Source organism: Artemia sp. Qi Xiang Cuo, chromosome 1 (genome assembly GCF_049724085.1).
Source record: "Artemia sp. Qi Xiang Cuo chromosome 1, ASM4972408v1, whole genome shotgun sequence".
In the NCBI taxonomy this organism is placed as follows: domain Eukaryota; kingdom Metazoa; phylum Arthropoda; class Branchiopoda; order Anostraca; family Artemiidae; genus Artemia; species Artemia sp. Qi Xiang Cuo.
This window is the reverse complement of record NC_142794.1, coordinates 10007909-10032846: the sequence shown is the minus strand read 5'-3', so window position 1 is coordinate 10032846 and position 24938 is coordinate 10007909. Positions and strand designations below refer to the sequence as shown.

General features: G+C 36.6%; 1 pseudogene; it reads right to left on the bottom strand.

Moving 5' to 3' along the window:
* Positions 1-15183: 15183 nt before the first annotated feature.
* Positions 15184-22599, bottom strand: LOC148955997 (uncharacterized; annotated as a pseudogene).
* Positions 22600-24938: the final 2339 nt, after the last annotated feature.

Here is a 24938-nt window from a genome sequence, read left to right as displayed (position 1 = left end):
CACACATCCACTATTATGAATATACGAAAAAACTACATCCTTCGCTTCTATCTGATATCCATCTGGCAAAGACTGAAGCACAAGATCAGACTGAGTTGACTCTCTATTTATGTTACAATTTAGGTCTCCCACTATTTTCCACTTATAGCTTTGACTTTCAATATTCGGAAGGAAATTTTTCCTTCCGAAAAATTTTTGTGAATTTATTAAGTGACAAAACTGTTTTTTTTATCATGAGGTAGGTAAGTATTGATAATCACTAGATCTGCAATTCGAACGGCAATAAAATTATCGCAAGAATGTATGCACTGGAGAGAAAAACACGAAAGTTTATTACTCACAAGACGTGCAAGCCCCCCGGAAGGTCTGCCCCTTGTACATCTGGCACTGGTTGTCTAAACTACATGTTCGTCACTTCTGTTCAGTGAGCTGACACTTACAGCCGGCAAAAGATGTTCCTGTAGCAACACGTTGTCAAAATCGTTCATTTTCTGATTTATTGAATAATCTTTTTCTTTGGTGCCATTTATGGTGAAAGAACAGACAGAAAACGTTACTGTTCCAGCCATTTCTTGTTCGAGGCACGCTTAGCTATGGCATTGGGGATTGCGTGGCACTTTAGACTGAATGCAATATGACCTTCACCACATAGGGCACATTTCGGTTCAACCAAGCATGGTGCATCTTTTGTCGATAAAAGCATACAACTGCAGGGGGAGCAGCGGGGAGGGCTTGTGCAATTGGCCTTCACATGATTAGGCGATTGACAATTATAACAGCAACGAGGAGGACGAAGGTACTCAAATACTCGGAAAATTTCATATTATACCTTAAGTCTGAGATGAAGTGCATTTGAAAGTTGACCTTAACAGTCAAGGACTGCCCGATGTGCTTAGCGTCTACAACTCCTTCACGCCCCACGAACAAACTGATGTCATAACCTAGCGGTATGCCTTTAACTATTGCAACGAGTTTTTACTCTTGAAGTTTTGCATCGCACTTCAGAACATTAGGTACCGCATCACAAAAGTCCTTTGCAGCAACTGGGTCAATCTGCACTAAAATTTTATTGCCCGACGGCTTGATAGAATAAATGGCTTGGTGTCCCTTGATTTGGTCAATGGCATCGCGACGTTTCACCGGATTGTTAAGCTCGGGAAAAATTTCAGAGATAACTAAATTAGTAGTGGATGTGTTTATATTTGGCTTAAACGAGGCACTGGGCAAGGAGGGAAAATTCAGATCATAAGATGTCACTTTTTCGTTTATCTGTTTAAGGGCTTGGTCTAGGGAGCTAACCTTACTGACTAACCTGGAGTAAGCTACTGCGGGGATAACCGGCACTTCAGTAGGTGACAGAATGAAAAATATTGGCAGCAGGGAATTATCAGAATCATATTGACACAACAAGTCCAAAATATATTTCAAATTTCTCTGCGAAGCTAGGTCACCCTGCCGCTTTGGAACACTTTTATTCGGATCTGCTATTCCACAAAACTGCGCTTTGGCACCTTTAATGACTTTATCTTCAAAAATTCCAGTGCATGATTAATTATCGTCACGTCATCGATTCCTTCACGAAAATTTGATTGGAAAAAATTTAGAACAGGCGAATATGCGTAATCCAATAACATCTTGCTCACGTTACAGCAATAATAACTACAATGCCAATTCAAGGTCAAAAACAGTCCATAGATATAGCCAGGTAAAAATCCAAATAATTAATCCTTATGCGCAATGCAAAAGTATAATCTCTCCGGGAAAACAGCTTCACCGCACGAGTGCTGAATGATGTTTTTCTGGTGGTTTCCCTGCGAGAGAAGTAAGTGAAGTGTTGGAGGCTGTCTACCTTGTCCCCGCAATTTAAGGGGCAAGCCCAGCGGGTACCACGGCTCTTGCTAACAACTCTCCACCCCTCTTCTGCTTACTTTTCTTTCCCCACCTCAATCGCAGCGTAATTGCCTACAAAAATCGTATGTCCAATTTGATCTTAATTGTGAACTTTTTTAATTGCTGAAGGTCACTGAATTACTTAAGTTCTTGTTAGTGAAATAATAAGTCTAAAAACAGGTGCTTGAACTCTGAAGACTAGCAATGAAAAAGGGAATTTGATATAGCCAGCAAAACGATAATCCGATTATGTAAATAAATACAAACTGAAAGTCCACAGGGAAATTTCACAGCTTTAGCAGGGTTATATCCGAAAAATTTTTGGTGTTAACACAATGAAGTCTGAATCAATACTAGTGGTTAAATGAGAACTGGGATGTTTTGGTATTAAAATGCACCCTGTGAGGTATCTCCCTCCCTAACTACAAACAAAATTCAAGAACCTTATTGTAGAAGTATAAGTGCATTTTAATTTTTTCAATTTGTCCATTGCGTACAGATAGTGTTTGTTAGTGGGAAACCTACGGACATATTTCACGAGGAAGTTTTCTCCACGGGGGGGGGGGTGAGGGGATTGTCTGGAATATTGTCCATGGAGAGGAAATGTTTGGGAATAATTTCCTTTCAACGGGGATCAAATTGTTGGGCAAGAATTTTTTGAATGTTTTTACTTTTTTGACTTTAATAAAACAAAAGAATTATTAAGACTTCAAGGCATAAATATCAGTAGCCTATATGCATATTAGACTGACAATCCATGGTTGTTTTTTTTAACAAAGTAAAAAATAATGTTCTGGTCTTGAGGCAGGGGGGTTGTCAGCCCTACTCCTGTTAATTTGTGCTTGTTTTAAGGTAGATTAGGTTATCTATTGTCATTTCTGTTCGTTTTTTTATTAATGGCGATTTGTGTTAGTTTTACACTTCGGAGATAAGAAAAACTTACTCGTAGAATTTGACAACGCTTTCGTCCGTAAAAACTTAAACAATAAGAATGCGTTGGTTCCCAAAAGCCAACTATGCTTTGAGAGGAAATGTAAACCCTATAAAAAATTTTAGTGTCATTTGTTTTGTTCAATTTTGACGGTTATTGGCGTAAATTTATTTTTTATCCTTTTTTTAATTTGGTGCCTGCTACTGCCAAAAAATTGCAGATCTTAATATGGAAGACTTCAACAAAAATTGAATTGCAGTTTTTTTATTTAAGATACACATGGTGCGTAGATTCCTCTTTTTCGATTTCCTCAGCCCTTCAAAAGAAAAAAATTAAATAAAATTCTCATATAAATAAAAGTAAAATTTAACAAAACTGCCAACTCAATTTTTTTTCATAGTCTTAAGCGCTTCTGTTTTTACTTCAAGTAATACGTACTTGTATTTCATTCTTTGTTGATGAACTTCTTGTTCAAATTTTAACCGTTCATGATTGCTTAAATTCGCATCATTTCTTAGCTGTTGAAAACTATCTGTTTTTGGCATTTTTCTGACCCTTTTAGGCTCTGAATCTAAATCTGCTTCTAGCACTCGGCTTGATTTCGATTCTGATGCCGAGTTAGCAGGGATTCTCAACACCCCCTCCCTCCTAGTTCAAGCAGTCACTGCATCAGTTCCTTCTGGCTTTTGGGCCATCATGATTTCAAAATATCCCCAAACTATTTTTCTGCTCCCCTTCTTCCTGCCTTATCTTTTTGGTCCCTGTACTTCCTTTTCAGGTTTTTCATTTTAATCTGGTATTTTGCTGAAGAATAGTGTATTCCTTCTCTAAGAAACAGGATGACACTATTCCAGAATACAGAATTTACTGGTTTTGCTGTCTCCTCCTGCTCTTGATAGAGGGCAATCAGCATTTAAATGTGTTGCCTCGGCCGAACCTTTTAATCATTAGCTGCAAAAAAATAAGAATGAATGTTCTTAAAATGTTGAAAAAATGTTCAAATACAGATATTCATGGGAAAATCAGGGGCCGTAAAGTCAGCAATGGCCCAAATTAGGGAGCAAGGGACCTTCCCAACACCGAAATAGGGACCAGATAGTGTAAAGAGCGAGGCGTTGAGGAGGGGACAGTCCTTTTCATATACGGCATAATTTCTCTTCGTTTTAAGTTTTAACGTCGTTCCTTACTTTCAGTTAAAAAAAACTTGTTTTTTTCTTTAATTTAACTTAATCAGTCATTAAGCAGCTAAATTAGATCATTACTTACCAGTGCATCGAAAATGAACTCTAAAAGAAGACAGCCGGCGCCCCTCCCTGGAAATACCTTTCCGGAGAATACCCCCCGGATGGTGAAACCTTGCGAAATAAATCTTCTGCTTAAATGAAGTACAATAAAATTGTTTTCAGCTTCACAACTTTGCTCAATCTCAATTTATAAGGTTTTAAAGATATACAAATACATTTCCTAAGGTTTGAAAAAAAGAACATTGATATGTCTTAATATTCTGCTCGAATAACAGGAATCGTGTTTTCAGAACTAAAGCCAGATAAAAAGAAAATGATAACTGAAAATTAAGGTAAAATGTTGTTTTGTCAAAATTTCAATAGGTGTAGACCTGTCATGTAGGCAAAAATAGGAAAATTATCCTTTTTTCAAAAACTTTCAGCCCATATTCCAACATAAGAAACATATTTTCAACATAAAGAAACATAGCAAAGAAACATATTTCCAACATAAGAAACAATGCACACCAAATTTCATAACTATAATTTAGTGCAGAGCTAAATCACAGCTGTGGAATGAAAGCTAAATTTTCATGTTTCGTTGATGTGTTCAAATCACACAAGAGCAGAATATAGTGCAAAAAAAATTAACATGGAACATACACATTGAGAGATAAATTCTTGAAATAAAAGTTAAAAGAAAATGTCTGCTATTTTCACAGCAGCTGCCAAAATAGGCACACGCAAACAGAAACTGAGAAGGGGAATTAATCCTTGAAAAGAGGGCATTTTTTTAACACATAAATTCCTTACATATGTTATAGTTTTCATAGAAAAAATTCCTGGTACTAACCGGGGAATTAAAACTAACAGAAATCACTCTGTGTATGAGGAGGGATTCAACCCTCGCTACTCTCTCTTTGCGCTAAAGTCAAAGTTCTTTTAAAATACTTCTCGTTCACATTCAACTGCCCTTGTAATTGAGCAGCCTTTCTGAAACAATTTTGTGACAAAGTTACACTTTAGCGTAAAGAGCTATGGTTCAGGAAGGGACAGCCCCAGGGGAAGCGCAAATTATGTTCTGGTCTTGAGAAGGCATGGGGGCTATCAACCTTACTCTTATTAATTTTTGCTCGTCTTTAGTTTGTCTCGGCTATTTATTGTAATTTCTGTTCGTTTATTTCATTTATTTGTATAGATAGTTATTTGTTGATAGATAAAAAACGATTAACAACAAAATTGTAAATTTTTGAACAGCTGACTAACTTGATGAATGGTAAAAAAACAAAAACAGAATAAAACTAACTTAATACTCTAGTTAGTGTCCAAAAAGTCACACTAACATATCAATCCTTGGTAATCATGTGCCCGTTATGGCTTATGACACTTGAAAACGAAATTGCGTTTCATAGGGAAAAATTAAATAATTTTCTTCATTACCGAAGTAAATCAAAGGAATTTGCGATGAGAATGATGGTTATATTCGAAAATTGCTTTCTAATAGGGGAAATCCCACAACCAAACTAGTGAGCGAAGTGAGTCTGCTTGAGAATTTTGCTGGCTCTGGTAGGGTTGTTCTGGCTACAAGTTCACCTTCAAATGCCAGCAGGAAATTGTGTTGAGTATGCTCAAGGCTATCTTCCATCAAGTGTAACATTTCGGATGCAGCTGGCAAGTTATCAACCACCCAAAGTCTATTAAACTACTCAAAAATAAATGTTAGTATGAATACTGTTCCATTTTTTAATTTCCCGCAATTTTTTCTGGCGTTGTACGCTCAAGCGTTTTCTCTTCTTGTGTTACTGCTAGTAAAAAGCCAGGAACCATAGCACATAGTACCGCAACCAAAAGTTAAGAAACGCGTTTAGAGGAAAACCATCTAGTGAAAAAATTGCCATATGACACTGATTTACGAATCGTAACTATTATTTCGTTTTGTCTTAAAAGTGAAATCTGATTGCGAAAAGAAATTTATGGTGATTTAAAAAACTAAAACTCTTTGAAAATGGCGTCAGATTAAAATGAAAATTGTACCATTGAAATCAGCATGATCGAAAACCTTCAAAAAAAAAATAATAGTCCCCCTCCTTGAACAACAAGGCACACAAAATCAGATCAATAATATAAAACACATGTGCAAATCTTCAAAAGTTTTCCCTTCGTCCATCTAGCGTAAAGAGAATTTTAAAAATGGCTTACAGAACAGACCGCCAATTTTACAAGTTAGAAAATTCTTCTTCATAGAAAAAAATCACTGGACAAATATCCGTTTTTTACTGAAAATCAGACAAATTCCAAAACGGATATGATTTTTTTTTTTCGACTGTCCCACCACCAATAGTAAGAAATTTGACAGTAGATGGCGCAACGAGACCCTCTGCGACACACTACAACTTCTAGGTGGTGGGATGAAGTTGTAAGAATTTTTCGTTATTGCATGTATACTTTCAATCCTAGTTGTTTAATAAGGGACAATCTCTTCTTGGTATCGCCTTGGAAGTGTTTTTGTTTGTATGATTTGAATCATAACAAGTACCAAGTGAAAAACAAGATTGTAGACGAGGCAGGAAAAGGATTTGGAAAGGGTAGTCGGTTTTGGGAGCTTGCTGGTGCTAGTTGCTTGGCTTAAGATGTGAGTACAAATAAATTGTTCCTTTTTAGTTTCATAATGTAAATTTACTTTTTTTTTCTCTACAGAGTGACATTGAGTCTCGCTGTAATAATTTAAATATTATGGAACATTTTGTTCGCTCACATATTAGTTATTAGTTAGTTTATCTTAATATCATAAAACTCCTATTTCAGTATGAAGATTATGCAAACATTGTACTTATATTACAAGTTATAAATCTCTTTTGATTTTCTTTTGAAAACGATACATTTAAAATCAAAAACCATATTTATTTTCAAAATAAAACCTTTGCTCTTTTTAACTCTTGTATTGTGTTAATTTTATCTCAAGTCTTAGGTACGGGATATTTTTAGCCCTTCTTCTTATATTTATTTATCTTCTTTTATATATTTATTAACCGGTTGAGTTTGAAGTTTGCACGCTACCCTAACTCTTATTAATTCTCCAGACTCTGTGAAAACCAGTTACAAAATAGTGGCAGTGGAGGGATAAAACCACCTCCCAACAAAAAAATATAAAGTCTAAATAATATTTTAAAATTCTATACGCTTCTGATAAGGTGATGCGTGCGGAAAAAAATGGATACAAGCAATATTTGAAAGTTTTCTGCGTAGTGCTTCCAGTTTTTCAGTAATATTAGAAACAAGAAATTTATTAATAATTACCCGGTTTTTGGTCCAAGGTGGAAGAAACAACAAAAATTTACAAATCTAAAATAATTAATCCGGATTCTTTTTAACTCATTTTTCTTAAGGAGGAGAAAATTTCCTGAACCAAAAAGAATTGAATGGTCACAAAAAGTTGAGTAGAGCTTGGCCAACGCGAGTCTATTATATTTACCTCTATTGGCAAAAATCTTAGCATATCCTAATTTAATTTTCATGTTAATATCTGAGACTGTGCGCTGGAGCAAGCTCGGAAGACTATTAGTAATAGAAATACCGAGCCATCGAAGAGAATCTACGAGAGGGATTGTAAAGCCGCGAAAGCGAAGGGAAGTACTAGAAGTGTTATTAAAAGAAAGAAATTTACATTTATCTACATTAAGAGAAAGACATATGTCTGAAAAAAAGTGGCAACACAAGAAACCATATTAGATAAACCAGTTTTAGTACGGCTTATAAGAAGCAGATCATCAGCGTAAGCCAGATATGAAACATCAGAAAAACTGGAGAGATAGGTAGCCGATATCTTTGCCAGAACTCCTGTAAAACATAAATTAAATAGGGTCGGAGATAAAACTCCACCTTGCCTTAAACCTCTTTTCAATTTAATAATAGAAGCTGGCACAGATTTCAGCTGAAGAAAAGAATTAGAGTACCAGTACCGAAGAAGTAAAATAACCGATATATTGACACCGCAACCACGAAGAGCAGAAAAAAGCTGACTATGACATACACTATCAAAAGCTTTTGATAAATCTAAAGTACAAAGATATATACTCCTTCAAAAAATGAGTTAAATATTGGTTGACTGTCTGTGTTTATGTCTTAGGTTTGACTGTCTAGAATTGTCACAAGCTCAGAAAGTTTTGCAAAAAATAAAGCCCAGATAGTCAGCCATAAATGTCCAAATTGTGTTTATTAAGTAATTAAAATTTTGCAACTGGAAACCCAGATGATAATCCACAGACCTTGTATGAGGGGTCACTATAGATAAAAATAGTGAAAATGAAATTTGCTCAGAATGCTGGACTAAGCTAAGACAATGAATAGATACTATTTGGAAATAGATTGGAGACATTAGGCACCTCCTCCCCACCTATCCTGAAGAGAGAAACTTGAATGCTAAGCAGTGGACATAGGCTAGATTAGGACCCCATGTGAAAATGAAAAAAATATCGTTGGTATGTGTTAAGCCCATGGGCTTGTATTATATATACAAATCAGTAAATTTCTAGGTGGCCTTATAATTCAGCTAGGATGAAAGTGACGCCGTTTTATGCTTTTTCATAATTCAATAAATATTTTGCAAAGTGCATCTTGAGACCTTAAATGGGCCCTGAAGCTATTTCATATGAATTATAAAAGAGCATAAAAAAGCATCAAATGAAGTTTTCACTTTCATCCTCGCTAAATTATTTGGCCCACTGCAAATTTACCATGAACTTTGCCCCCCCCCCCCCTAATGTGCAAATATATACCCTGAATTGTCAACAGGAAAGTTTTGAATTGGCAAATTCAGTGCTATTTTTGCTGATGGCATTTGAAAAACTTGAAACAATAGGAAAACAGTTTGAATTGAAAATCAAGTCTTTTGCAGGTCAGGTTAGGCTATAACTTCTTTGCATGGTTACCGAAATAAAATAGCCTACCTTTGGGGCCCCCTTAAGAGCTCAAGATGCAATTGGCAAAAGAAGCCAATAACTGAATTATGAAAGAGCATAAAAAAAGACATCAAATGATGTTTTCACGTTTGTCTAAGCTAAATTATAGGGCAACCTAGAAATTTACTTGCAAAGCTTTAAATTATCCAAACAGAAATTTACCTACAAAGCTTTAAATCATCCAACCAGTAGCCCTATTATAAGCCTGGGAGCAAAGCTGGAAATAAGGAAACATGTTAAGAAAACAATTCTTACTCCATAATGTGCAGAATAATAATAGCTTACATTTTTTTTTCAGGCGGGGGAGGGGGGGATTTAACCTTATTTTAGCAGTTTTCCTAAGAAATTCATGAATTTTTTAGAACCTATATATTTGCAGAGTATATACCCCCCCCCCCTACACAGAATTGCATCCTGAAACTACATAACATTAATTTGTATCACAAATGAACTTTACCCCTATATTAGCCATAGCCTATGGTGGATGTCCCTAATGGGCTACACCCATCTAGATAAATTAGAGGAGAGGGCATAACTGTAAAGGTTAGGAACAAACAGCTTTAAAGTACCAAACAGAGGATTCAATTGTAGGCCAGCCACCCTAATTATTCAGTGCTTCTTTCTAAGAAGTAGCGTAAGCCTATGTATGGTCTTTACGAATGCCTAACAAAACTTACTTTTAATGCCTACACCTAAAAATAAACCCAAATGTCTGAATTCCAGTTAGAAATAAAAGAATCAAGCAGGTCAGTCCAGCGTTGTCACTCTGATGATTTGGTTTGTACTAATTTTGGGTGAAAAAATTTACTAGATTAGCTTCCATTTTACTAGATGTTGCCAAAAACGTGCGCGTGTCGCGGCATTGGCGTGAGAAAGTCAGTAAATACTTTTGTCATCAAAATGAAAACAAAACTAAAAAGTGGTTAGTGCATATTTTTTTTCTACTTGTGACATCTTTATATGATTTCTTTTGGTCATTCGGCTTTTTTGCCTTCATATGCAGGAAATATGTTCCTGGTTATTTACTAGGTCAAAACAGTTTCTTCCAGACTCCTAATTTTCGACAGGCTCGGCCTTACTCCATAGTTTAACCAACTTTTCTGAAAGTTTTTAGTTTCAGTATATACTTACAACTAGGCTTCACAAAAATTTCTGGTACTTAAAAAAAACGACCACAAAAAATGAAATTCAAAGTAAAAAACAAATAATAATAAAGTCCGATTCGACAGACCAAATTTGACTTTTTCAAAGCTTAACCGCCGTTCCTACATCCTCTTCTGTTTCCCAGGGACCGGGTTCGTTCGCGTTCATCTTCCAATCAGAGCGGGCGGAATCTCCCACTCCGAGACAAATCTTGTGTCTCTGAGGCAGAGTTGCTTGGGGTGCATGAGAACTCCAACTGTGTCGATATTTGATCGGTTTCGCCCAGTCGTCTGGATAATATTTAAACTGGAAAACTGCCACTCTGCACCGGCTGAAGCATGCGGCAAAGCACAGAGGGTGAACATAAGCTTGGGGAGCACTCGGAACATCGCTTTCCCGCTACCATCTTTCAGTTTGGTAAGCCTCTTCCAGAATGTAGGAGGACACTCTAAATCTGATTTTGATGCTATTTCTGAAAGAAATTGGGATTTTTAAAAAGGTCCGGGAACCCTGCCTCAACTGAATAAATTAATTCTGGTACAAAAACCGAAGTACACAAATAACTGATCTATTCACACCCAAACGTGCCAGAGAAAACCATGCCTGAGAGTGACAAACAGTATCCAAAGCTTTAGATAGGTCTAACACACAAAAGTGAACTTCCGTTTTAAACGATGTGCTTCTTGTAACACTGTTGCAAGTATGCTGTTGGCATGCTGGCATCCTATACGCGACTTAAAACCGAACTGATTTGCGTCATGATCCACCTTATCTTGAATAAATGGGAGCAATACATATTCAAATAGTTTGCTTAAATTACACGCTACAGTGATAGGGTGGTAGGATCCACAATTAAGCGGATCCTTCCCTCGCATCGGAACAGAGGTAACTTTACCACACAGGAAAGAATCAGGCACTAGTAAGCTACTAACACACATCTGAAAAAGTAGTTGCAGATGGCTAATCAACTCGGGAGAATCAACTCTTAAATGTTCAACAGAAATTCCATCCAAATCAACCGACTTAGATTTTAGTCTTTTAATACTTTTCCCAACAGACTCAGCACTAATAGGGATAATATCTTTCTGGCGTAGTTTACGCGGAATAACTGAATCAAGCAGTCTAGAAAACCCGGAATGGACTGCATAATTTACTTTACTGAAAATCTTCGAGTAATGACTAACCGATGAATCACCAGGAATTAAATTACACGAAACAGTCGGGTTTAGCTTACTAGAATTCACCACTTCAATGCCGAGGACTTTTCAGAAATTCCTTACCCTTATATCGGACGCCTCGCAAGTAAGATTTGAATTCAGACTTAGTTTTTCTTTTAATATTAAATACATTCCCCAGATTGGGGCGGCCACACGCATTCCATATCCGAAGCCACATGTTTGCCCGATTTTTAACAATTTTTAACTGAGGGTCCTCTTCCCATAAAGAACTTCTAGTTTTCGAACGAATACGCGAAACAGGGACAGCAATGGACTCGGCTTGTTTGCGGCAGGCAACAGTAAGAATAGTAAGAATTAAGTTGTGATCGAGCATTAGGCGAGAGGACACTGGTACAAAGTAAATGGTAAGTAACTGTCACAGATGAGAGCAGAGTTGCCAAAGTACAGATATATAATGTCCAGTTAGTTTTATTCCATTCACGTTTATTATACCATTTCGTACCCCGTACAGAAGATTCACACTGATTCGGGTCAGAAGAATGCGAAACAGAGACGGTAAAAGATAGGGGGAGGTGATCATAATCTCTTCCTTCATCATGAACCTCGACAATCGATCATATCACACCAGCCGAGCGAACACAGTGGTCTGTATCAGACACACATCCACTATTATGAATATAGGAAAAAACTGCACTCTTAGATACTATCTGATATCCATCTGGCAAAGACTGAAGCACAAGATCAGACTGAGTTGACTCTCTATTTATGATACAATTTAGGTCTCCCACTATTTTCCACTTATAGCTATGACTTTCAATATTCGGAAGGAAATTTTTCAGAGAAGACATAATTATTGTGAATTTATTAAGTGACAAAACTGTCTTTTTTATCATGAGGTAGGTAAGTATTGATAATCACTAGATCTGCAATTCGAAGGGCAATAAAATTATCACAAGAGTGTAGCCTATGCAATGGGGAGAGAAGCACGAAAGTCTATTACTCACAAGACGTGCAAGCCCTCCGGAAGGTCTGCCCCTCGTACGTCTGGCACTGGTTGTCTAAACTACATGTTCGTCACTTCTGTTCAGTGAGCTGACACTTACAGCCGGCAAAAGATGTTCCTGTAGCAACACGTTGTCAAAATCGTTCATTTTCTGATTTATTGAATAATCTTTTTCTTTGGTGCCATTTATGTTGAAAGAACAGACAGAAAACGTTACTGTTCCAGCCATTTCTTGTTCGAGGCACGCTTAGCTATGGCATTGGGGATTATGCGGCACTTTAGACTGAATGCAATATGGCCTTTACCACATAGGGCACATTTCGGTTCAACCAAGCATGGTGCATCTTTTGTCGATAAAAGCATACCACTGCAGGGGGAGCAGCGGGGAAGGCTGGTGCAATTGGCCTTCACATGATTAGGCGATTGACAATTATAACAGCAACGAGGAGGACGGAGGTACTCAAATACTCGGAAAATTTCATATTCTACCTTAAGTCCGAGATGAAGTGCATTTGAAAGTTGACCTTAACAGTCAAGGACTGCCAGATATGCTTAGCGTCTACGACTCCTTCACGCCCCACGAACAAACTGACGTCATCTAGCGGTATGCCTTTAACTATTCCAACGAGTTTTCACTCTTCAAGTTTTGCATCGCACTTCAGAACATTAGGTACCATCACAAAAGCCCTTTGCAGCAACTGGGTCAATCTGTACTAAAAGTTTACTGCCCGACGGCTTGATAGAATGAATGGCATGGGGTCCCTTGATTTGGTCAATGGCATCGCGACGTTTCACAGGATTGTTAAGCTCTGGAAAAATTCCAGAGATAACTACAGTAGTAGTGGATGTGTTTATATTTGGCTTAAACGAGGCACTGGGCAAGAAGGAAAAATTCAGATCATAAGATGTCACTTTTTCGTTTATCTGTTTAAGGGCTCGGTCTAGGGAGCTAACCTTACTGACTAACCTGGAGTAACCTACTGCGGGGATAACCGGCACTTCAGTAGGTGACAGAATGAAAAATATTGGCAGCAGGGAATTATCAGAATCATATTGACACAACAAGTCCAAAATATATTTCAAATTTCTCTGCGAAGCTAGGTCACCCTGCCGCTTTGGAACACTTTTATTCGGATCTGCTATTCCCCAAAACTCCGCTTTGGCATCTTTAATGACTTTATCTTCAAAAATTCCTGTACATGATTAATTATCGTCAAGTTATCGATTCCTTCACGAAAATTTGATTGGAAAAAATTTAGAACAGGCGAATATGCGTAATCCAATAACATCTTGCTCGCGTTACAGCAATAATAACTGCAATGCCAATTCAAGGTCAAAAACAGTCCATAGATATAGCTAGGTCAAAATCCAAATAATTAATCCTTATGCGCAATGCGAAAGTATAATCTCTCCTGAAAAACAACTTCACCGCACGAGTGCTGAATGAAATTTTTCTGGTGGTTTCCCTGCGAGAGAAGTAAGTGAAGTGTTGGAGGCTGTCTACCTTGTCCCCGCAATTTAAGGGGCAAGCCCAGCGGGTTCCACGGCTCTTGCTAACAACTCTCCACCCCTCTTCTGCTTACTTTTCTTTCCCCACCTCAATCGCAGCGTAATTGCCTACAAAAATCGTATGTCCAATTTGATCTTAATTGTGAACTTTTTTAATTGCTGAAGGTCACTGAATTACTTAAGTTCTTGTTAGTGAAATAATAAGTCTAAAAACAGGTGCTTGAACTCTGAAGACTGGCAATGAAAATGGGAATTTGATATGGCCAGCAAAACGATAATCCGATTATGTAAATAAATACAAACTGAAAGTCCACAGGGAAATTTCACAGCTTTAGCAGGGTTATATCCGAAAAATTTTTTGGTGTTAACACAACGAAGTCTGAATCAATACTAGTGGTTCAATGAGAACTGGGATGTTTTGGCATTAAAATGCACACTGTGAAGTATCTTCCTCCCTAACTACAAACAAAAATTCAAGAACCTCATTGTAGAAGTATAAGTGCGTTTTAATTTTTTCAATTTGTCCATTGCGTACAGATAGTGTTTGTTATTGGGAAACCTACGGACATATTTCACGAGGAAGTTTTCTCCACGGGGGGGGGGATGAGGGGATTGTCTGGAATATTTTCCATGGAGAGGAAATGTTTGGGAATAATTTCCTTTCAACGGGGATCAAATTGTTGGGCAAGAATTTTTTGAATGTTTTTACTTTTTTGACTTTAATAAAACAAAAGAATTATTAAGACTTCAAGGCATAAATATCAGTAGCCTATATGCATATTAGACTGACAATCCATGCTTTTTTCTTTAACAAAGTAAAAAATAATGTTCTGGTCTTGAGGCAGGGGGGTTGTCAGCCCTACTCCTGTTAATTTGTGCTTGTTTTAAGGTAGATTAGGTTATCTATTGTCATTTCTGTTTGTTTTTTTTATTAATGGCGATTTGTGTTAGTTTTACACTTCGGAGATAAGAGAAAGTTACTCGTAGAATATGACAACGCTTTCGTCCGTAAAAACTTAAACAATAAGAATGCGTTGGTTCCCAAAAGCCAACTATGCTTTGAAAGGAAATATAAACCCTATAAAAAATTTTAGTGTCATTTGTATTGTTTAATTTTGACGGTTATTGGCCTAAATTTATTTTTTCTCCTTTTTTTTAATCTGGTGCCTGCTACTGCCAAAAATTGCAGATCTTAATATGGAAGACTTCAACAAAAATTGAATTGCAGTTTTTTTATTTAAGATACACATGGTGCGTAGATTCCTCTTTTTCGATTTCCTCAGCCCTTCAAAAAAAAATTATTAAATAAAATTCTCATATAAATAAAAGTAAAATTTAACAAAACTACCTACTCAATTTTTTTTTTCATAGTCTTAAGCGCTTCTGTTTTTACTTCAAGTAATACGTACTTGTATTTCATTCTTTGTTGATGAACTTCTTGTTCAAATTTTAACCGCTCATGATTCCTTAAATTCGCATCATTTCTTAGCTGTTGAAAACTATCTGTTTTTGGCAGTTTTCTGGCCTTCTTAGGCTCTGAATCTACATCTGCTTCTAGCACTCGGCTTGATTTCGATTGTGATGCAGAGTTAGCAGGGATTCTCAACAACCCCTCCCCTCCTAGTTCAAGCAGTCACTGCATCAGTGCCTTCTGGCTTTTGGGCCATCATGATTTCAAAATATCCCCAAACTATTTTTCTGCTCCACTCCTTCCTGCCTTATCTTTTTGGTCCCTGTTCTTCCTTTTCAGGTTTTTCATTTTAATCTGGTATTGTGCTGAAGAATAGTGTATTCCTTCTCTAAGAAACAGGATGACACTATTCCAGAATACAGAATTTACTGGTTTTGCTGTCTCCTCCTGCTCTTGATAGAGGGCAATCAGCATTTAAATGTGTTGCCTCGGCCGAGCCTTTTAATCATTAGCTGCAAAAAAATAAGAATGTTCAAATACAGATATTCATGGGAAAATCAGGGGCCGTAAAGTCAGCAATGGCCCAAATTAGGGAGCAAGGGACCTTCCCAACACCGAAATAGGGACCAGATAGTGTAAAGAGCGAGGCGTTGAGGAGGGGACAGTCCTTTTCATATACGGCATAATTTCTCTTCGTTTTAAGTTTTAACGTCGTTCCTTACTTTCAGTTAAAAAAAAACTTATATATTTCAGTTAAAAAAAAACTTATTAAGCCATTGATATGGCTTAATATTCTGCTCAAATAACAGGAATCGTGTTTTCAGAACTAAAGCCAGATAAAAAGAAAATGATAACTGAAAATTAAGGTAAAATGTTGTTTTGTCAAAATTTCAATAGGTGTAGACCTGCCACTGTAGACCTAACAGAAATCACTCTGTGTATGAGGAGGGATTCAACCCTCGCTACTCTCTCTTTGCGCTAAAGTCAAAGTTCTTTTAAAATACTTCTCGTTCACATTCAACTGCCCTTGTAATTGAGCAGCCTTTCTAACTTGATGAATGGTGAAAAAACAAAAACAGAATAACACTAACTTAATACTCTAGTTAGTGTCCAAAAAGTCACACTAACATATCAATCCTTGATAAGCATATGCCCGTTATGGCTTATGACACTTGAAAACGAAATTGCGTTTCATAGGGAAAAATTAAATAATCTTCTTCATTACCGAAGTAAATCAAAGGAAATTGCGATGAGAATGATGGTTATATTCGAAAATTGCTTTCTAATAGGGGAAATCCCACAACCAAACTAGTGAGCGAAGTGAGTCTGCTTGAGAATTTTGCTGGCTCTGGTAGGGTTGTTCTGGCTACAAGTTCACCTTCAAATGCCAGCAGAAAATTGTGTTGAGTATGCTCAAGGCTATCTTCCATCAAGTGTAACATTTCGGATGCAGCTGGCAAGTTATCAACCACCCAAAGTCTATTAAACTACTCAAAAATAAATGTTAGTATGACATACTGTTCCATTTTTTTTAATTTCCCGCAATTTTTTCTGGCGTTGTACGCTCAAGCGTTTTCTCTTCTTGTGTTACTGCTAGTAAAAAGCCAGGAACCATAGCCCATAGTACCGCAACCAAAAGTTAAGAAACGCGTTTAGAGGAAAACTATCTAGTGAAAAAAATTGCCATATGACACTGAGTTACGAATCGTAACTATTATTTCGTTTTTTCTTAAAAGTGAAACCTTATTGCGAAAAGAAATTTATGGTGATTTAAAAAAACTAAAACTCTTTGAAAATGGCGTCAGATTAAAATGAAAATTGTACCATTGAAATCAGCATGATCGAAAACCTTCAAAAAAAAAATAATAGTCCCCCTCCTTGAACAACAAGGCACACAAAATCAGATCAATAATATAAAACACATGTGCAAATCTTCAAAAGTTTTCCCTTCGTCCATCTAGCGTAAAGAGAATTTTAAAAATGGCTTACAGAACAGACCGCCAATTTTACAAGTTAGAAAATTCTTCTTCATAAAAAAAAATCACTGGACAAATATCCGTTTTTTACTGAAAATCAGACAAATTCCAAAACGGATATGATTTTTTTTTTTCGACTGTCCCACCACCAATAGTAAGAAATTTGAAAGTAGATGGCGCAACGAGACCCTCTGCAACACACTACAACTTCTAGGTGGCGGGATGACATTGTAAGAATTTTTCGTTATTGCATGTATAATTTCAATCCTAGTTGTTAAATAAGGGACCATCTCTTCTTGGTATTGCCTTGGAAGTATTTTTGTTTGTATGATTTGAATCATAACAAGTACCAAGTGAAAAACAAGATTGTAGACGAGGCAGGAAAAGTATTTGGAAAGGGTAGTCGGTTTTGGGAGCTTGCTGGTGTTAGTTGCTTGGCTTAAGATGTGAGTACGAATAAATTGTTCCTTTTTAGTTTCATAATGTAAATTTACTTTTTTTTTCTCTCTACAGCGTGACATTGAGTCTCGCTGTAATAATTTAAAAATTATGGAACATTTGGTTCGCTCACATATTAGTTATTAGTTAGTTTATCTTAATATCATAAAACTCCTATTTCAGTATGAAGATTATGCAAACATTGTACTTATATTACAAGTTATAAATCTCTTTTGATTTTCTTTTTAAAATGATACATTTAAAATCAAAAACCATATTTATTTTCAAAATAAAACCTTTGCTCTTTTTAACTCTTGTATTGTGTTAATTTTATCTCAAGTCTTAGGTACGGGTTATTTTTAGCCCTTCTTCTTATATTTATTTATCTTCTTTTATATATTTATTAACCGGTTGAGTTTGAAGTTTGCACGCTACAATAACTCTTATTAATTCCCCAGACTCTGTGAAAACCAGTTACAAAATAGTGGTAGCGGAGGGATAAAACCCCCTCCCAACAAAAATTATAAAGTCTAAATAATATTTTAAAATTCTATACGCTTCGCTTAAAAGTCTAAGACCAGAATCTTGCTATTTCACAGTCTTTTAATTTCGATAATACAATGCATGTCTTCTCTTCTATATATTTCCTTCTTTTTATTTCATTTCGCATGCTATTATTTTTTTTTTTGCATAATTGCTTGCTTATTTGCACGTTTATTTTCTTTTCTAGAATAAGACTACTTATTTTAAGACTGCTTCTTGTGGTTTCCATTAAGAATTACTCACTCAGTTCCGGTATGTTTGTAAAAATGTCTTTACCTAGTGTCGAAATTAAAAATAATGATCCAGGAGATTCTAGTTTACCCCAGCCCCCTGCATTTCAACATGTAGCGTTTAGTACTATCGACCCCTTCTCTACAATTAAAAGATTAGTAAGGCCGTCACAAATTAGCCTTTGGATAAAGGATCCTCAAAGAGTCAGTAGGTTAATAGGAATTGGCGAGTCAATTATGATCGAAAAGTATGCAGCTTTAATGTCGGACGAACCATTTAGTACTTATTAATTAAAAAAACTTTCCGATAAAAAGTATTTCAAAGAAAAGTAAACACCATTTTAAACTTAAGCTCAGGAGATACAAATACCTGTTAAAATTCAAACTCAAAACGACCAGAAATTACTATTAAGGAATAAATGAAACCCAAAACGAACAGAAATTAAAAAACAATCATAGCAAAAAACATAACAAGTAATAATATAAACGAATAAATAGAACTTAAAGCAAGTAATGCTTGGATTGAATATGAAAATCAAGCTTAAAACGAAAAAAAATATTTTGCTATTAAAGTATAAATGAAACTTAAAACGAACAGAAATTAAATAAACAATCAATGCGAACAAACACACAATATATATTAATGTAAATGAATAAATAAATCTTAAAACGAGTGAAACTTAAATTGAATAATGCAAATCAAGTTTGGATCGAACAAAAATAACTACAAACAAGAGTTTGGGTATCGCCTAACTTCAGAAACCAAAACCTACTAAGGCCATGTCTTGATGCAACCTATTATTATTATTATTATTTATTTCTAACCCAATCTGTACAGAGGCTCCAAATGCAGAGTATGCCGAAGAAATACACATAAAATGCAACAAAAATAAATACAGAATCGAAGATTATCAGTTACAGAGTAGTACGTAAAAATTTAAAAGACACTAAAACAAAAAAGAAATAACATGAAAGGAGGGGGAAAAGAAGAAGAGAGAAAAAAAAACTCACAACTTGCAGAATCTAATAAGCAGTAATAGGCACAAATATGGACAGAAGCTGTCATTATTATTATCATTATTTGATTTTTACTCACTCTTTACAATACTAAAAAATGTGGAGTGACCAAACAGAGAAACACTACTAAACAAATAAAAGAAAAAAACTTACGACTGAAAAAAACTGATAAGGTGATGGTGCGGAAAAAATTGGATACAAGCAATATTTGAAAGTTTTCTGTGTAGTGCTTCCCGTTTTTCAGTAATATTAGAAACAAGAAACTTATTAATAATTACCCGGTTTTTGGTCCAAGGTGGAAGAAACAACAAAAATTTACAAATCTAAAATAATTAATCCGGATTCTTTTTAACTCATTTTTCTTAAGGAGGAGAAAATTTCCTGAACCAAAAAGAATTGAATGGTCACAAAAAGTTGAGTAGAGCTTGGCCAACGCGAGTCTATTATATTTACCTCTATTGGCAAAAATCTTTGCCAAAAAAGCATATCCTAATTTAATTTTCATGTTAATATCTGAGACTGTGCGCTGGCGCAAGCTCGGAAGACTATTAGTAATAGAAATACCGAGCCATCGAAAAGAATCTACGAGAGGGATTGTAAAGCCACTACAGCGAAGGGAAGTACTAGAAGTGTTATTAAAAGAAAGAAATTTACATTTATCTACATTAAGAGAAAGGCCTATGTCTGAAAAAGAAGTGGCAACACAAGAAACCATATTAGATAAACCAGTTTTAGTACGGCTTATAAGAAGCAGATCATCAGCGTAAGCCAGATATGAAACATCAGAAAAACTGGAGAGATAGGTAGCCGATATCTTTGCCAGAACTCCTGTAAAACATAAATTAAATAGTGTCGGAGATAAAACTCCACCTTGCCTTAAACCTCTTTTCAATTTAATAATAGAAGCTGGCACAGATTTCAGCTGAAGAAAAGAATTAGAGTACCAGTACCGAAGAAGTAAAATAACCGATAGATTGACACCGCAACCACGAAGAGCAGAAAAAAGCTGACTATGACATACACTATCAAAAGCTTTTGATAAATCTAAAGTACAAAGATATATACTCCTTCAAAAAATGAGTTAAATATTAGTTGACTGTCTGTGTTTACGTCTTGGCTTTGACTGTTTAGAATTGTCACAAGCTCAGAAAGTTTTCCAAAAAAATAAATCCCAGATAGTCAGCCAATTATGTTGAAATTCTGTTTATTAAGTAATTAAAATTTTGCAACTGGAAGCACAGATGATAATTCCACAGACCTTATAAGAGGGGCCACTATAGATAAAAATAGTGAAAATGAAATTTGCTCAGAATGCTGGACTGAGCTGAGACAATGAATAGATACTACTTGGAAATAGATTGGAGACATTAGGCACCTCCTCCCCACCTATCCTGAAGAGAGAAGCTTGAATGCCAAGCAGCGGACATGGGCTAGATTGGGACCACATGTGAAAATGAAAAAAATATCGTTGGTATGTGTGAAGCCCATGGGCTTGTATTTATATACAAATCAGTAAATTTCTTGGTGGTCTTATAATTTAGCTAGGATGAAAGTGATGCCGTTTTATGCTCTTTCATAATTCAATAAATATTTTGCAAATTGCATCTTGAGCCCTTAAATGGGCCCTGAAGGTATTTCATATGAATTATGAAAGAGCATAAAAAAGCATCAAATGAAGTTTTCACATTCATCCTAGCTAAATTATTTGGCCCAATGGAAATTTACCATTAACTTTGCCCCCCCTCCTAATGTGCAAATATATACCCTGAATTGTCAACAGGAAAGTTTTGAATTGCCAAATTCAGTGCTATTTTTGTTGATGGCATTTGAAAAACTTGAAACAATAGCCTAGGAAAACAGTTTGAATTGAAAATCAAGTATTTTGCAGGTCAGGTTAGGCTATAACTTCTTTGCATGGTTACCGAAATGAAATAGCCTACCTTTGGGGCCCCCGTAAGAGCTCAAGATGCAATTGGCAAAAGAAGCCAATAACTGAATTATGAAAGAGCATAAAAAAAGACATCAAATGATGTTTTCACGTTTGTCTAAGCTAAATTATAGGGCAACCTAGAAATTTACTTGCAAAGCTTTAAATTATCCAAACAGAAATTTACCTGCAAAGCTTTAAATTATCCAACCAGTAGCCCTATTATAAGCATATGAGCCAAGCTGGACATAAGGAAACATGTTAAGAAAACAATTCTTACTCCATAATGTGCAGAATAATAATAGCTTAAATTTTTTTTTCAGGAGGGGGAGGGGGGATTTAACCTTATTTTAGCAGTTTTTCTAAGAAATTCATGAATTTTTTAGAACCTATATATTTACAGAGTATATACCCCCCCCCCCCTACACAGAATTGCATCCTGAAACTACATAACATTAATTTGTATCACAAATGAACTTTACCCCTATATTAGCCATAGCCTATGGTGGATGTCCCTAATGGGCTACACCCACCTAGATAAATCAGAGGAGAGGGCATAACTGTAAAGGTTAGGAACAAACAGCTTTAAAGTACCAAACAGAGGATTCAATTGTAGGCCAGCCACTCTAATTTTTCAGTGCTTCTTTCTAAGAAGTAGCGTAGGCCTATGTATGGTCTTTATGAATGCCTAACGAAACTTACTTTTAATGCCTACACCTAAAAATAAACCCAAATGTCTGAATTCTAGTTAGATATAAAATAATCAAGCAGGTCAGTCCAGCGTTGTCACTGATGATTTGGTTTGTACTAATTTTGGGCGAAAAAATTTACTAGATTAGCTTCCATTTTACTAGATGTTGCCAAAAATGTGCGCGTGTCGCGGCATTGGCGTGAGAAAGTCAGTAAATACTTTTGTCATCAAAATGAAAACAAAACTAAAAAGTAGCTAGAGTGTACTTTTTTTCTTGTGCAACATCTTTATATGATTTCTTTTGGTCATTCGGCTTATTTGCCTTCATATGCAGGAAATGTGTTCCTAGTTATTCATTAGGTCAAACAGGCTTGGTCTTATTCCCTAGTTTAACCAACTTTTCTGAAAGTTTTTAGATTCAGTATATACTTATAACTAGGCTTCACAAAAATTTCAGGTACTTTTTCAAAGCTTAACCGCCGTTCCTGCACCCTCTTCTGTTTCCCAGGGACCGGGTTCGTTGGCGTTCATCTTCTATTTTCTGCATCTATCAATCAGAGCGGGCGGAATCTCCCACTCCGAAACACATCTTGTGTTTCTGCGGCAGAGCTGCTTGGAGTGCATGAGAACTCCAACTGTGTCGATATTTAATCGGTCTTGCCCAATTGTCTGGATAATACTTAAACTGGAAAACTGCCACTCTGCACCGGTTGAAGCATGGGGCAAAGCACAGAGGGTGAACATAAGCTTGGGGAGCACTCGGAACATGGTTTTCCCGCTACCATTTTTAGTTTGGTAAGCATCTTCCAGAACGTAGGAGGACACTCGAAATCTGATTCTGATACTATTTCTGAAATAAATTCACTTCGGATTTACATTTTCTTGTACTCACTATTAAGGTCCTCCAGCATCTTCATCCTCTCCCCTTCGGTTCTGCAGAGTCTAACAGCAACATGTTTAAACCTCTGCAGAAGAGGGAAAAGTGACATAGTTTCGTGGCTCATAGCTTTCAGTGGATCCATAAGTTCTAAAGATGTAAGAACAGGGTCATCCAGTCTTATCCTAGTATGGATCTGCTTAGCAAGTTCAATAAGATAAGCAAGGCAGGCTTTTCGAATAGCTTGCACCCAGTGACGTCGATCTTCCACTGACAGGCTTTCAAGGTGCAACTCGGTATTCATCCCAAGTTTAACATTTTCAAGCTTCAAAAAGTTTTCAGGACTGCTCAAGTTTAGGGAAGTAAAGTTACCTTTGAGCTTCTCAGGACGAAGGAAAAACTGCAGAGTAGACAAGTAAAGCTCGCGGGTCCGTCTCAAAAGGCAATGAATCCTTGTTCTGCATGACTGGAACTCAAGGTTGAACTTGTTGATCTTTGCCAGTATATACAAGAGGAAGTACAAGTAGGCCTTATTCAAGCCTATATCCATTGCACATAGCAGTTTTTTGGCTTTATCCCTTGTAGAGCTGTCCGACGATGTTAGGGACAAGTCTGTCAGATACAAATGTAAGGCTGGCTACTGTTCAAGTAATCTGTTAATTCCGGCTTCAAGCGACAACCAGCGTGTTCCGCTTATCTGCAGAAGTCAGTTGTTGGCAATTTCACAAAACTCCTGGAAAAACCTTCAGTTCCATCTGTCTCTTAGGGGTTGCGCTTAAGAAGTTGATGAGTTCCTTCACGAAAGTTTCGACTTCAGCAGGTAAGTACTTCGCTGCAGCCGAAGCACACAATGCAGCAGTATGGCAAGTGCAACCAAGGAAAAACAGCTGCGGATTTTTCCGCAGCAGCTGGGCAGCGAGGCCGTTTTCGCGCCCCATGTTGACCGACGCATTATCAAGACCAAGCCCAGTCATATTTTCTAATGGAACGTCAACTTTCTTCAAGTACTTCGGCAGAAGATTCTTTTGCCCACTTGCAGTTGCGTCTTCTACCTTTAGTAGTACCAGGAATTCTTGCCTCACGGTATTCTCACTGTCTACATACTTCACAATAACAACTAGGGACTTTGTATCTGATCTATCTTTGCTTTCGTTGGCGATTATTAAAAAAAATTCTTCTGAAGAACAGATGCTAAAGCGTCGTCGCCATAAAATCCTATAACAATTTTAATGATGCCAGTCAATGTAGTTCGCTTCATTTCAACATGCTTGGCTTTAGCTGAATCCCCAAAAGACTTTTTCAAAACGGGAACGAGAGTATCAATTTTTGTCAAAGGAATATCTTCAGCTGCAACCTATGCTGCAAGGCGTAATTCAGCAGCTGACACTATCCTATCACTGTTCTCTTTATCCTGCCCTTGCTCGTTTCCAACTGCTCCCTCAACTGTCAGTTGTCCCAATGCTGCTTTTACGTTCTTCTTATGAAGCTCATTAGTTGCATGATTCTTCATGACAGTCAAACTTCCCGTCATTTTTCGCTGAGAATATCTGCAATAGGTCTTTTTGATTTCGTCTAGCGATTAAATAAAGATAGGTTTCACCACTGAATCAGTCAATCACTCTGGTCGTAAATTCTAGGCATAATGCATCTTCTTACACTTGTGACAAACAAACTTCGTACGAGCCTCTGAGTCCTCAGCCAGAGCGATTGGGGTAAATGTAGATGCAATTTCATCGGATCCCTACAAAACACTGCTTTCCAAAATTTCTGTTGATTCTTGAACACAGTCCAGCCCAGTTTATTAATAGTGCTGATTAGCAAGATTAGCTATCCCTATAGTGTAGAGTGCCTGATAGAAGCAGAATAGACAATAAAAAATGAGTTGTTCATATCCTGTATCTACTGGGCAGCATTTCTGTAACTTTACAGTACATGTTACTGAATAACATAGATCGAGAAATGAGTTGTTTTTAGGTTAATTTCAAATATAGGA